Here is a 10,373-nt window from a genome sequence, read left to right as displayed (position 1 = left end):
AGAGGAAGAGAGAGAGAGAGAGAGAGAGAGAGAGGAGAGAGGAAGAGAGAGAGAGGAAGAGAGAGAGAGGAAGAGAGAGAGAGAGAGGAGAGAGGAAGAGAGAGGAAGAGAGAGAGAGAGAGAGAGAGAGAGAGAGAGAGAGAGAGAGAGAGAGAGAGAGAGAGAGAGAGGAAAGGAGAGGAGAGGAGAAAAGGAGGGGGGTAATTTTCTGTAGCTGTTGATCTAGGTCTGGGATCTTGGGAGATGTCCTTCATCCATCCATTTTTGGATGTCAACTGGGTACCATTGTTCTGCAGGTTTTTCTCAGGAGACTATGCTGTTGAGATTGCACGGGTGCAGCTTCCCTGTAACATACAGAAAACACTATCTGGCAGCAGAGTTCCCAGTCCTTTGGTTCTTACAATCTTTCTGCCCCTCATTTTCCAAGAGCCTTAGATTTAGGGATTGTGGGATAGATATATCAATTGAAGATGGGAACCTCCATGGTCAGTATTCTCCACATTTTGACCTGCTGTAGATCTCTGTATAGTAGTCTCCTGCTAAAAGAAGTTTCTTTGCTGAGGAGCTAGGGCCATGTGGATATATATTTAGAATTCACTTAGAAATTGTACTGATTTAGGAAATGGCAATAGTTGGTTCTCTTCTAGGGTTCATGACTTCACCAGCCATTAGTAATTGGTCTGGTTTACAGTGACAGGCATAAATTCCTTCCCACTTAATCAGGAGCAGAAGGAAAGTGAAGTAATAAGGGCAGCGGCGGGGCTGCGTCCCCAGCACCCCGGCCGCCTGCTCGGCTAGCTTATGCCCCAAAATAATTACACAGACACTGTATTCTTTTAAGCACTGCTTGGCCCTTTAGCTCTAGGCTAATTCTCACATATTAATTTAGCCCATTTCTAATCATCTGTGTATGGCACCCCAAGGTGCGCTTACCAGGAAGATTCTAGCCTATGTCCATCCTGGGTCGGAGCTTCATCCCGGGAGCAGGGCATGGCGTCTCTCTCAGGCGTCTGTTCCCGAGAGGAGAGCTGTGAGTCTCTGACTTCACTTCCTCTTCCTCCCAGCATTCTGTCCTGTTTTCTCCTCCCACCTATCCTCTAACCAATAAAATGGGCCAGGGCAGTTCCTTTATTAGCCAATGACCTTCCTCCATCAGGAAAGAGAGCACAAGCAAGGAACTCAGGACCACGAGGGGTACACCCACACACTGAGACAATGGGGATGTTCTATCGGGAACTCACCAAGGCCAGCTGGCCTGGGTCTGAAAAAGCATGGAATAAAACCGGACTTGCTGAACATAGCGGACAATGAGGACTACTGAGAACTCAAGAACAATGGCAATGGGTTTTTGATCCTACTGCACGTACTGGCTTTGTGGGAGCCTAGGCTGTTTGGATGCTCACCTTACTAGACCTGGAAGGAAGTGGGAGGTCCTTGGACTCCCCACAGGGCAGGAAACCCTGACTGCTCTTTGGGCTGATGAGAGAGGGGGAGTTGATTGGGGGAGGGGGAGAGAAATGGGAGGCGGTGGCGGGGAGGAGACAGAAATCTTTAATAAATAAATAAATAATAAAAAAATAAGCTTTAAATCCAACTGTTGGCTTTTGGCTATTTTGAAGTTCCTTGAAAGCAGTAACATTTCAATTTGAGAAATAGATGGGTGATACTGTCTCTATCCTCATTGTCTTGTGTGGTAACTGCTGACTTATTTCCCTAACACGAGGAGACCAATTAAAGTAATTCACATTCTGCAAATTTAAATCAATGATGTTGCCCACTTATCCTAATCATCCAAAGTAAAGAAATTTAGTGCTTTTCTCAGAGCCAGAGTGGCAAATGTCAAAAAAGCTTTCCCATCACGGTCTTGTAAATCAATTCTCAATGACAAGGAAAAAGGAGAGAATACTTTATTATGTTCAGGTTTATGGCTTAAGTGGTAAATGGACAAAATTTACAAAACAATTATCAGGTGACATCTTCTCAAGTGGGAATGCTAACACACTTAGTAGCTTTCTGCTGGTGTGAGAACTGGGACGAGAAGACATCAATGGGATTAAACTGTCAGAACAACAGTTTATGCCCCGTTTTAATCCATTGTTTTGAACATGAACTGCAAGTTAGAACTCTCTTTCCAGGGCTCTGAGGATGCTCACGTCTGTTCTCACCTATGTTGCAGGCATGTCAAGAAAACTTCTAAAACCAAATAGAGAGTCCATTGGATTTTTTTGAGGACAGTGAAAGCATCTAGTACACATTCTTATTTAAAAGTCAATGAAAATTTTTCAACTGCACAGGAACTAAATAAGAAATTTAATGGTCCTTGGTTGGTGGGACAAAGGGTTTGTCCCAGTGAAAGAAAACACAGGGAAAATTATTTGAATTGTACCCTTTACGTATCATGAGATCGTGCTTTAATTTTGGCCAGAACAAAATTGATCTGTTGGTTTATTATCATTTTTATTCAGATGTGTCACACCTTCCTGATTTTGAGAAAGTCAACTATTATCTCTTAGAACGAAGCCTGAACCCCTGATGCTATGTGGCTCAGGTGAGCTAAAGACACCCATGGGGCAGCCTAGGTCCTCACAATTCAGCTTGCCTGAAGCATTTACATGCCTGGGGTCAGGTGCCAATATAATGAGCAAGTGTTTTATAGATGGTGGTGAAAAGAGAGGCAGAATGGTTTGTGTACTGTGGTAAGAGGCAGTTCTGAAGAAGCAGGAGCTGTGAGGAATGGGGGTGGCATCCAGGTTTGGGCTGCTGCCTACAGCCAAATATGTGTCTTCGACAGCCATATATGTGTCTTCGACAGCCAGGGTCAATGTTGACATCCATGACTCACGCTGCAACAAGGCCACAGGGAGGGTCAGGGATGTGGACTGCCACGTGTGGCCATTTTGGTGTCCAAGGGCTGTGCCCCCACTGGAACCATGTTGATCTGAGTGGCCTGTGCTGCCACCAGGGGACATGATGACATTCTGTCCCCTGGGAACAAGGCCATTTCTGGGTCAGTGCCCCAACAGCAGTCAGAGTCTGGGCTTATGTCCACGACTCCTGTTACCACAGGGCATCATAAGAACCATGTGTGTTGAAATCTGAGGGCCGTAGCTGGCTCTGTCCCTCGCTGGACACTGCAGTATGGGAGAGTTGACCCCAGCACTCACTCAGGAAAGATGGCCGCAATGGTATGGGCCTTGGACCGCTGGCTCTGCCCCTTGCTTGCGCGGGTGGTCCCAATGTCCAGGGCCAACCAGCTCAGCTATCACTCAGACCTACATCTTGGGCCTTGGGTGTGGCCCTCCCTAACAGTGGCTTCATCTATGACCTGACATAGTGCGTGAAGGGACTGATCCTGCATAATGATAACCGCGAGATCTTCGTGACTTAGCAAGAGCAGGATATCTGAGAAGAGTTTTTGGTGAGGGTCCAGTGTCAATGATGCATAAGAAACTGGAGTCTTCGAACCGGACCTTGAACATTTTGCAGGTGGAGCTGATTGGACAAAAGGGATATATACTGCGTGACACACCACAGCTCCTCATGCCACTAGGATGGATAAAGAGGTGTTGGAAGGATGGAGGGATGAAGGTGGGTTTTTTGATTGTTTGTTCTTTTTGTTATTTTTTAAATTAATTTTGGGGGCATACTGCAGGGGCAAGGGGCAGATATGGAGGGACTGGGAGGTCAGTAGGATTGGGTTGCATGGTATGAAATTTCCAAAGCATCAATAACGAATTATTTTGTTTTAAAAAGAGAACTTTGCCTGAAGTACTCTTTCCAAATTTAGATGTTTAATCTCACCAATTTTTTTTTTTTTTTAAACCAAGAACTCAAGGGAGATTCAACCTAAAGGACATCTGCTAAGTGAGATATATAGATCGGGGGTTGAGTCTTGAAAACTCAATGGACATAGTTTAGAGAAAGATAGAATCAATAAGGTAGATAGAAAGAAATGAAATGCATTTCCAGAGGATAGACAAGGCCACACCAGAACTCATTATAGATGTAGCCAATGAACAGCTGAGAACCAATATCTGACGTATAACTTAATATGCAGAAGTCACTTAATAATAACTTCAGCATCACACATCCAACCAAAGAATCTGGCTTGCAATTGCTACTAGTTTTTACCTTAACTGTTTTAAATTCTTCCAAGTGTTTCTTTGGAAGCAGAAATAAATGTTAGAATAAAATTGAATTTATTGGAGGCATTTACTTGGATTAATTAGGTAATAAAATCATTTTAAAATTGCTAATTTACGGGCTGGAGAGGTAGCTCAGTGGTTAAGAGCACTGTCTGCTCTTCCAGAGGTCCTGAGTTCAATTCCCAGCAACCACATGGTGGCTCCAAACCATCTGTAAAGAGATCTGGCGCCCTCCTCTGGCATGTGGGTATAAATGGAGGCAGAAAGTTGTATACATAATAAATAAATCTTAAAAAAATTGCTAATTTACTAGGCAATGTCACCAGAATGCTGAATTTCTTTATTTTTATTATTATGATCAAAAGAGATAAATGCAGGCCTAACCACAACCCGAAGAGAGAAGAGGCAGCAGTCACTCTTTGCATAATTACTGATGTTTGTCATGCTTTCTACAGAATGGGTATCTTCAGTTTTGCTAAAGACTGTTTTCTTTACTTCAGAGTGTCTGCTTTAGGACTGTTTATCATCCTTGTTGTCTTACTTTATACAGAAACATATATAGTACTTTTATTAATCAATTTAATAAATTTAATTTTGGTTCACAGTGTTAATTAAAAAGTGTGCACTTATAGAAACAAACCATTTCTTGGTTCTCTCAGGAGTAGGGGAACCCAGAGTTCAAAGCCAGACTGAGCTTTATAGCGAAATTCTGTCTCAAAACAATTATGACAGAAAAACCTTCATTCCCAAGTATCAGGTTAAATGAATGATTAAAAGCAGGGTTGAAAGTTTAGTATTATGAGCTTCACATGGTTTTTGATAATAAATGATCAGGAATTTTCCTATTCCTTTTAAGAAGATAAAATCTCAAAAAGGCTCAGTTATGTTTGAGGGGCAATTTTGGAAGGACAATGCAAAAAAGAAAGGGAGTTTGCCTGAAGGAGAAAGAAAGAAAAAGCTATCATCAGATCATCCCTAATGAGTGGGAATCTTAGTTTTTCTTGGATTTAAAAACAATTTGTTCTTTGCCAGATCTAAACATACCGTTAATCTAGAAGAAAAAGGATTTATTTTTCTGTATAACTACATTTAGTAATCTTCATGAAATGACGTCTTAGATAGAAATAAAGACAAAAATCAAATGAAATCACTGGGATTCCTGATCCCAAAATTATGAGCCTGTTTTAATGAAATACTTAAAATCTACCTTATAAAGAGCCAATTAATATAATTACAGTAGATTGAAATAATACATATGCACTGAATCTGTTTCTGTAGACCGTAACTATTGCTATCTATTTTTTTTTTGTTTTTAAATGAGAAAGGTGGCTTATACAACGTATATAAGAAATGCAACTTTTTTAAAAACGAGGGAGCCTATGGTCTGCCATCATCTTCCACCCGCCCCCCCCCTCCAAATGCCAACAGCCCAATACCAATTAGCATGAAAATCTTTAGACTGGTGCCTCTGAACATTACTGCGGTTTTAACAAGGACAGCGGCATATCCAGGTAGTTAATGTAACAGAAACCACAGGCAGCAACTTGCATCCATCCCCTGCCAGTTGACATGGTTATTTCTTTGCCTCCTCTTACTGGTTCATTCTACTCCTCTTTACTTGATTCTCCACCTCAGCACTTCTACCCCGCTTCCCACAAAGCTTGAGGCAGTCACCGCCGGGCGGTGGAAGTTGCCAGGCAGGGAGTGAAGAGACAGCGGAAGAACAGGGCAGAGCCTGCAGTGCCCATAGCCTTGGCGGCTCGTTGAGCGCGGGAAGGTTAGGAGGATCGGGGTCGGGGCGGATCCCAGGGCCGCCCCCAGTCCTCCAGGGTGCCTGGGACCCGGGAGCTGCTACACGAGGCTTAGCGTGGCAGCCCAGGGCTGTGTCCTCCCCCCCCCCCCCCCCGCAGCTAGGGGAGGGCGGTCAGGGGGCGGAGCGCAGCACTGCGCGGGTGGCGGGAAAGGGGCGGAGATGAAGGCTCGGCTCGGGCTGGTCGCTGGACCCAGTTGCAGAACCTGCAGGCCAGGTGGACGAACAGAGCTCTTGGCTCTAAGGTAGCTCCGTCTGCTTCTCCGAGTGAGCGAGGCTGCCTGGGGGGTCCCGCGGTCTCCCGGCCGTCGCCTTCCCACTGCTGGAGACAGCGCAACGGCGGGCGCACCCTGCATTCAGGTGGGTTCCCCGAACAGCAGTGGCGCCTTGCCCGTTTCTGGGGTCGCCGTGGCCTGGGAAGCAGAGTTTCTGTGGCCATTGTGGGCAAGGGCCGGCCAGGTCCCAATTGCTAGAGGAGGGTGCTCGGCCCCGTAGGGTGCGCGCTTGAACGCGCGCTTGAGCTAGGTGGGGAGAGGTACGGGAGAATTATCGCCTGTGGGATTTCGCTCCTTCAGGTCTTCTGGGAGCGGTCCTCACCTCGACTCCTTGGAGGAGCTGAGCTTCCATGTTGCATCTGGCGACCACGACGCCCTTTACCCACTCGCGATCTGGGTGGTAGTAGCCTGTCGCTCCAACCTTCCTGATCCCCACCTAACAGCCATCAGGACGCCCCCTGTTCCCAGCCCGCGGGGACTGAAGGGACTGGGTGAAGGGAGACTGGTGGCAGGACTGCGGGGGATTGGAGGGGGGAAGGCTGGAGTTACTAGAGTATTGTGTACCAGCGCATCGCCACACCCAGGGTCTTCCTCCTGCTGTCCGAGCTGGGGTGGGGGCTGGGGTGATAAGTGTGCGGAACTTCCCTCCCCGAGAGTTGGCCGCGCACACAATCCTCAGGAGCTCGTGCTCGTTTGCATTGCACGAGAAGGCACGTGGGAGCGGTATTGGTCTTTAGAGGGTACTCAAAGACCTTCTTTGGGATGGCCCAGCATACGATCGGGCTTGGAAAGGGAGAAGATTTTTGGTATCTTTTTTTTTTTCTTTTTTCATTTTCTTTTTAATGAACATCATAGGAAGGAGGAGGCGAGGGTCTCAGGGAGACTTGGTTTTCCAGGATTTGCGCAGTTCCGTAAAACAAAACAAGCTTTCGAGCTTTAAAGTAAACGATGGGTAAGTGGGATGCGTCTGTGGTGTGGGCAAAGAAGCCCGGGCTTGGCCGGGTAGCAAGCCAGGCAGGTTTGGTGGGGGTCTAATGCTGTCTCAGCAGGGGGTGGGCGCGGGAAGTGCTTCTTGTGTCTTTGGTTTAACATATTGGAGCCTGGGAGGAGGCGGCCACTTGTCCTGGGAAGACGGGCACTCCGAAGGGCTGGCCCTCTGCGGTGCAACTGCCCGGGCAAGGCGCTTCCTCATTTTCAATTAACTACAGAATTTAAAGGTTTGTCTTTATCTTTCCCTGCGATGCAAACCCTTCTTTTTATCTTATGGCTGCTTGGATTCTCTGGTAATTGCTTATGGATATTTTATTCCTCTGTTCTTTCCGTGACTTTTTTTTTTTTAAGGAAAAAAGGATCCATCTGTATTTTAATCAATAAAAGGTAGGGAAAGATCTTTTCGGATTTGTTTATGTTCAAATCAGGCCCAGGGTACTATGACGAAAACACCCCACCGAAAATCTGTTTAGATTGAATTAAGCTCTGTTCAGATTCAGACTGGAATTTTTATTTTTAAATAGATACCTTATGACCTTGGAATAAAGTAACGTTAGCGTGCGTCCCTTATCTTTTTATCAGGTTAAGTTATGAAATTCTTTATTCTCAGATTATACAGGGCAAATTGACTCCTAATTTTAAATGGTAGGTCTCGAAATGGCTGTAAATTATGCTGGCACGTGCTTTCTCTTCCCCCTCCCCCCACCTCTCCCCTTCTTCCTTGCTCCCTCCTTCCCTCCCTCTGTCCCTCCCTCCCTCCTTTTCTCCCCCCCCCCTCTCTCTCTCTCTCTCTCTCTCTCTCTCTCTCTCTCACACACACACACACACACACCTCCCCCCACCCCACCTTTCTTCCCTAGCCTAGCCTGGAACCCTGTAGGTATCCCGGATGGTCTCAAATGCGAATTCATTTTCCTTCTCTATATACCCAAGCGTTGGTGAGCAGAACTCCCATATCTTTTAATGAACTATTCAGAAGGTGATTTGGTTGATGACCTGGGACTTAGTATGTTTCAGTTTCTTATCAACTACTTTATTGAACCATTGTGGAAGGAGATAGATGCCTTAGGTAAGTTGCATTGGGAGAGAAAACACTTTGTTGGTCTTTCGGAGCAAATATTTTGCCACTTTTCCTCCCGTTTTTCTCTGTTAGATGCCTAGGAAAGATGTAATGCTGATGAATAAAACATGCTTTATTTCTCTTTTATGTCTACAGGTGGCAGTATCGAAGCCAAAAGCTTCCAGAAGTGGTTTCTAAAAAAGAAGACTTGAATGTACATGAGTAAGCAAACACAGGAATCCAGAAAATCCACAGGTATGTACGACAATTAATCCACCTATCCAGCTTTATGATTATTGCATTCCAGTAGTACAAACCCATTTATTCTTATGTTAAATATTTTTACATTTCTTTCTATTGACTTTTATGAAGTGAAACACATTTTGATGTTCTCTCAGAAAAATCTATTTCAGTTAGTACATTTAAATAAAAAAAATGCAGTATACCAGATTACCCCAGTCTTTTTCACTGTATCCACACGGTGCATTTTAAGGAGTGGCCTGATCCTTGTTAACCTTTTTCCTGAAACTGAATCTGCCGGCTGCTCAAACGATGTTTTGTAAGCGCATTTCTGACTTGTCTTGTTGAGCCAATGTAAAAACTGTTGCTGTTAATTCCATATCACATTGATCGGGCTTCTTTGTGCTTCTGATCTACCTGCTTCTCTGCCTCCCATGGATGTGTGCAGCCACTACTAGTTTATCCTGGGGCTTTTGTGTATGTATGAAAGGCAAGCATTCTACCAGTTAAGACAGCCTGGTAAGTTTCTTTTACATTGGCCTTTCTGTATTTAATACCTTCTCATCACTTCACAGTTATTACCTTCCCACTAATTTGTTTATTTGACTAAGCTAAGGGCATGTTAGAGGCAATCAAGTTTGTAAAATTGTGACAGTGAAAAGATTTGATTCTTCTTACTACATTGTAAGATTTTGCATATTAAGGTCTTTAATATTCACATTATTACTAATGGCGGGAGCCAGGGGAGGTGGGGAAAGCCAATACCCTTTATTTTTCTTTTTTGAACAGCTCATGTTATCTGTGCTAATTGACTGTTTAGGGACCAGTCAATAAAATGTCCCTTTATAAAAAGAATGAAGGTTTCTCTTCTTAGAGTGGGTAGATGGTGTGTGGAAAGGATAGGTATTGGAGGGATGCCACACGTTTATCAAATACTGAAGTATGATAATATTGTAACCTGCCTGGCAGCAATGAAAATGTTCTAAAAAGACATATGTCTATCAGATTATCAGACTTTTGAAACAGTAGACACCGAAGAAATGGGAATTTCCCAGGGAATCTCACGCTTAGAGAAGGAAAAGCCATCAGTCAGTGTGGGTGAGGGTGAGGCAGCGGGACGCACAATGACTTATCCCTGGGAAAGAGATTTCATGGTTATAGCAACTTGTCAGAGCACCTTACAGCCATCTAATGATGCTTAAATATGCATATCCTTTGATGTGGATTTAAACTTTGATCTCACTTCAGGACTCTGACTGACTTCAAGGATACTGGATCTCTTTGTCTCTTTTCCTAATGTGTCCAGTTTGAATAAATTCCCCTTTTCTGCTTTCCATGTTTATCTTGGCTCCTTTAATTGACTTCTTGAGGATGAATAAGCAGGACTGACTTAGCATAGGTGTGACCTCCCCCATGTTTGATAACACCTTATGATATATATATGCCTATATATATATATGTATGTATATACATATATATATATCATATAAATATATGCACACAGTTTTGGGTGGGAGGCGGGAGATGCTGCTGGAAATGCAAGTCAGGGCCTTGGCGGGGCATGAGCTATATTTTAAATATATTATAGTTATATATAAATATATATTTCAAATATATATTAAAATAAAATGATATTTTGAAAATTTGAATAGACATAGCTATCATGGTGAGCCATGATTTTAAGCCTTGCCCTTGGGAAGGAGTAGCAGGTGGAATCTGCTACGTAGTGAACTCTGTCTCAAACAAAACAGAAGAAAAACACCCTGCAGGGCAGGTTGTAGTTACTCACACCTTTAGTTCCAGCACCTGGGAGGCAGGGCCAGGTAGATCTTTTGAGTTCAAGGCCAGCCTGG

At 44.3% G+C, this 10,373-nt stretch overlaps 1 long non-coding RNA gene across 4 annotated transcripts in view; it reads left to right on the top strand.

Annotated features, from left to right (window-relative positions):
* Positions 1–6,115: 6,115 nt before the first annotated feature.
* LOC121441023 overlaps positions 6,116–10,373 on the top strand; it is a 78,969-nt gene continuing 74,711 nt past the window's right edge. For 3 of the 4 annotated variants that reach the window (XR_005973417.1, XR_005973420.1, XR_005973418.1), the window contains exons 1-2: positions 6,116–6,315; positions 8,437–8,535. This is a non-coding gene — a long non-coding RNA (uncharacterized LOC121441023). Of the gene's footprint in view, positions 6,316–8,436; positions 8,536–8,968; positions 9,040–10,373 lie in introns of all 4 variants that reach the window. The other variant, XR_005973419.1, reaches the window with a different exon arrangement.

Source organism: Microtus oregoni, unplaced genomic scaffold (genome assembly GCF_018167655.1).
Source record: "Microtus oregoni isolate MIOR12 unplaced genomic scaffold, Mior012 000073F_000, whole genome shotgun sequence".
Classification (NCBI taxonomy): Eukaryota; Metazoa; Chordata; class Mammalia; order Rodentia; family Cricetidae; genus Microtus; species Microtus oregoni.
This window is presented reverse-complemented; position numbering and strand designations above follow the sequence as displayed.